We start from the raw sequence: 5,000 nt of genomic DNA on the forward strand, positions 1-5,000 counted from the left end.
TCGTCTTTATCAATCGTAAAGGGAGGGAGTTGGTTATTTATTTATTTTTTACAGTTGGTAGTTCTTTTCAACAAAATTCATTACAAAATGTATCACATTTCATAAATCATCTACTTAGAGTGGAGAGATAGTCAGAGGTGCGATAGTCAGAGAGGGAGAGAGGCAAACAATAAGCTAATCTCGGAGAGACACTCTAGCAAAACTGAAGCTTGCAAATGGGAACAAATGGTTCAATTAGTAAGTTGCCGTAGTTGATGCTTATGTGTGGCTATTTGTTACGCATATTAGCATCAAATTTGTATCCGTATTGTTGCGGATAACAAGAATTTATTTGAACAAAACTGTTCGTCCTTCAAAGGCGTACAATTTGCAAAGAGTAGCGAGATTTTCGCTTGCACTTTTCGAACTAGCCAGTGAATCCTCAAGAATTCCGAAACAGAAACTGTATTTTCCGTTTGCCTGTTCAGCGATAATCTTTCGCTGAGCCAGGTTCCGATACGATTAATATGATCAGCAGCCTATGTTTACAGCACCGTTTATGGCGATGCATCGATGTAACGTCGTCTGTCGTTGGCGGCAAAAAACAGAACCAGACGCGCTGTTGGCGGTTAGTGAACGTGTGACCAGCATGCGAAGAAGGCTTCGTTTGTTTTACTCACTTCTACGCGGTGTCCTGGGTCCTGGATGTCGCTTATCTCGAGACCCTCTACGCCCTGCCGTGAACGAACGCGTCTGTTGACTCGCCCACAACCGGCTGGGAGGTGTGTTCGCGCAAATAAATAAATCGATAAGCACAGATAAAGTCAACTGCGGTGCGAAAACATAGCTGGAATATGTAAATAAGATATGATAATGAAATATCCCGAAGCTATCCCAGCCCCGTACGGTGGATGGTGGGCTTGTGGCACGGTAGAAGTGAGCATAAGAAGCGTGTGGAGAATGGTTGAGAACAAAAAAAAAACACGCACAATAATAGCTACTCGTACTGCATGGGAATGATCTCGTAGGTAGGCAGAGAGTGGGAAATGCGTGATGCATCGATCGATGAAGAAGGGTCCGATAGGATTCGACGACAGGTACTAGAAATTATTTATTATACTCAGTTTCATTAGCTACACGACAAGCGAGCTTATTCGATAGAAATATCGAAAGGCGCTTGAAATGTTTATGCATTTTTTTTTTCATTTCATGTTTCTCTTTTGCCATGCATCCTTCAAGATGGGTTGAGGATAATGATATGCATTTGAATAAAACTATGTTGTTTAGTTGAAGCTCAAACTGAAACTTGACAATCTCAATGCTCGCTTCTCATTTCTATTTCCTGATGCATTCATAACACGATGCACACTTTTTAGTAAATTGAAAATTATTAGTAGAATAAGTTCTCGTTCTTTGCTTAATATGAGATGAATGTTTTGCAAAACTTTAGATATAAAAAATGTTGATTGATTTTATTAGATGTTGTTTTTAGCATCTCTTATATGACTTTAACCACGGCGTAAAACATTCCCATGACAAAGGTAAAGCTAAAGTGTATCGTGATAGTCATGATGTTTATATTTAACGCTAACTATCTTATCATGCCATCCCATAAACGGAAGCTTTTTCTGAGAAACGAACGTGAGTCGAACAGGGCAGCACGCAGCAGCCGGTTGCCCTGTCACAGATTTATGGTTCCAACAGTGAAGCAGTGTCGCGTGCCCTTTTCGGAGCCAGCGACACGAGGCTTCCATTGTATGGACTCCGGTTAGCGTCGCGTGTGAATGCCATTTCGTGCTGTTTCCCGAGGATGCATGCCAATGACGCTAGCAGAGCGCCGTATTTTGCCTATTTGCCTAAGATGACGAATATCACGCACGATCCCACTTGGTGCACTGGTTCTTGGGAGAACAACGAAGTAACCGAACCTTTGCTATCGAGTTCGACGCAGCGTCAGCATGCAGGCCATCAGGTATTTCAATATTCTCATGCATTCGATGCCAGTTTCCATCGTTGGAGGTCGCAGCACCTCGGTTGCGCGGGAACGAATGCCGCATTGTGCCCTGTGATCCTCGTGCTGTCGTCGCAGTGATGGCAGTGATGATGATGCTCGGGTGCCATGGTCGTTTGACGAATGGCACCTGGAGGAGATTCGTTTTTCCTTTAGAGCTAAAGCGTGAGGGGTGCCAACGGTTTCCCTTCGGAGGACTGTGCCAGATCCCTCGTTCTCCCGGACGGAAGTTCCGTAGGTGGGCTCAACAATCGGAGGGTTGTGACCGGTGCTAGGTACAAACACCTTCGAGCACGCACCCCTCTGCCGTCGGCACGGAATTGGGTGTCAAAAATGGGATCGAAAGCAATAAAAATGTTTTCTCTTTTTGACGGTCGTTTACTTCCGGGTTTACCAAGGTGCTGGAGGGTGTAGCGTTACGTCCGGATGTAATTGAGAGGACATAAAAACTGTCAAGTCTATCTCGTTACCGTCACAATTTCATAGCTTTTTTTTGGTGCGTATTCTGCACAACAACAAAAAAAACACTGTTTATACAATAAGGAGTATGTAAAAGATATGGTGTGATAGATTAAGATCCTGTATACCAAATGGCCGCCAGCAAAGTGTTTCCCTTCAGTCCAACAATTCTTGTCACATTTCTTTGGTTAGAAAATAACACATTAATTAGAATACCAACGACGGTTAATGCCGATCTTCCTGTAGAACCTCATCGAATGTGCAGCGCATAAGCTGTTAACAAATGAACTTTCTTTTTTTCGCTATGCATTCGTCCAGGTTCTTTACATCTATCGTTTGCCTTGCTGTATCGACAAGCTTCACGGTGATCCTCTTTCTACGAAGATCCAACCACGATACCTCCCAAGCTGCTGATCAGATGGGCCATCATCAGTTTACATGATTAAGGCAGCAATATCCAGTAGCCCCGTGCTATCTGCGGCCAGCATCCAATCTTTCGTCAGTTGGTGGTAATTTATTGCTGGAAATAAATAACGTGCTCCCTTCTTACCTGGGTTCCCGGGGAATTTTCAAACTCTTCTGGCCACTCTATCAGCCTACATTATCTAGATCTTAATGATGGCCCTTCTTTTGTTCCGATGCTGTGGCTCTAAACCAATGTCAGCTGCTGGTGGCACGAGCCCACCTTAGCCCTTGAAACATCGGCACATCATCCTGGCAGGTTTGTTTGCTCAACAGCGCTTGTTAGGATTTTCGAGAGTTCTTTCATAGAAGTTGCCATTCGTATGTTTCAAGTGTTGAGGTCGTGCAAACATTTTAGTGATTGTTGTCGGTCTGTTTGTTTGTTTTGCCGTTGGACAACCTGCAACGACGGATGGAAAACATCTTGGGTACACTTCCAATTCGGGCTCGGTCTAGTGGTGGCAATCGCATGTGCTAGAGCTAAACTCAATCAAAGTCAATTGTACCGAAGCAAATGGGCCGGTAGCCAAGATGGGCCGCCTTGGCTAGCTATAGGAATCCTTGCTGATGCCGGCCCTCGAAACATAGACAAGGTGACACGCAACCATCGGAAATCTAACGATCCGGCCTACCATCGATGCTCGCGAGCGGACATTTTCTATGCACTTGCTTTATGCCCCACCCAACTGGTGCCGCACCGTGTAATGGTATTAAAATAAATCTACACCGATTCCCGTGTCCCTGTGCTGCCGGGAGACAATTGAAGCCAATTGATTTGAATGGCCAAGAAGCTGGTTTGTAAGAAACTTGATTTAACTGGAAAATTGATGCTAGTCGGTGCTGGATGCTGATACAAGCATGCATGCCAGCTCTGCACACGCTGCACACCCGTGCACAATTATGCTGCGGAGACGATTGCGAAGCGCTGAAGCGACTTGTGCGCGTGAATGGGGCGCGGGAAATGGGACAACTTGTTCTACGGTTTATTTATGCTCGAGCATACTAACCATAATAGCTCCTAGGGCCGGGTCAAAGGTGCACAATGTTTATGTACACTAATTCAACAATACGGTCCCACAACATTACACGCTTGGGAGCATGATAAGACGTCGTAGTTGGGATCGTCCCTCATTGTCCTGTCTGGTGCTGCTCTGCACCAAAAAAACAAACGCTTGTCATGCTAGATGAACGCGCGCTGTTGTAATACACCTTGTGCATTAGTGTTTAAATGTTAAACATTTGATTTGACTATTAAAAAGGCTCTCTAAACAAAACACTGGCTAGCAATCGAGCGAACGACTTATTTATAGCGTAACAGTGCGATGCGGACATGGCAGGACCGACCGCCATGGTCCGTCGGTGGATATTCATCAGGTTACATCACGCGGTCGACGATCGCGGGCAGCTTCTCGGCCCCAGATAGTCTGATCGAGTCGGTCTTTCTCAATTTTCCACTCCCCCCCAACCAACCAAGCCCGTAACACGTGGCATGCGTACCGTAAGCCGATTTTATTGATCGTTCGAATTGCTCCTTCTACCACCGGCCTCACAGTATTAACACAAACCACCCAGCTAGAGCAACGTGAGGCTCATAAAATCCGTCACATTTAAGGATTTATGGTTCCAACGGAGTATAGGGAGAGACGGGCAAGTGGCATGCCCGCTCGATCGTGATATTCGATCGGTAGCTGTTGCTCGGTGTTGTATTTATATGGTTCGGCTATTGCGTGGACAATTTCAGTGCCATCCAAGAGGTAGGTTCCTGTTCCGTGTAGAGTATCCCGTTTCCGGTTTTTCGTGCGCTTGCTCCGATGCCAGCAGCAGGCAAACAGCATTCAAGTCTCCTTGGTACGAATGCACACGCGGCCGTCGGTGTCAACGATGGAGTAACATCTTCGAGGGTCGCAGGAGAACCGGCTGTAGTGGTACGTACATGACCAAACAAACATACATTGGCACAATGCATGGATCCTGCCTGGGTCGCAGTTTGTTTGCGTACCCTCGTTCAAGGCTAGGGCATGGAGGATGCACGCGTGCAGATTATGTGCATGGGGTCTGTGTTCCTTCATGCGTCGATTGGTGAAGGTGC

The sequence above is a fragment of the Anopheles aquasalis genome, chromosome 2 (assembly GCF_943734665.1).
Source record: "Anopheles aquasalis chromosome 2, idAnoAquaMG_Q_19, whole genome shotgun sequence".
NCBI classification, from domain to species: domain Eukaryota; kingdom Metazoa; phylum Arthropoda; class Insecta; order Diptera; family Culicidae; genus Anopheles; species Anopheles aquasalis.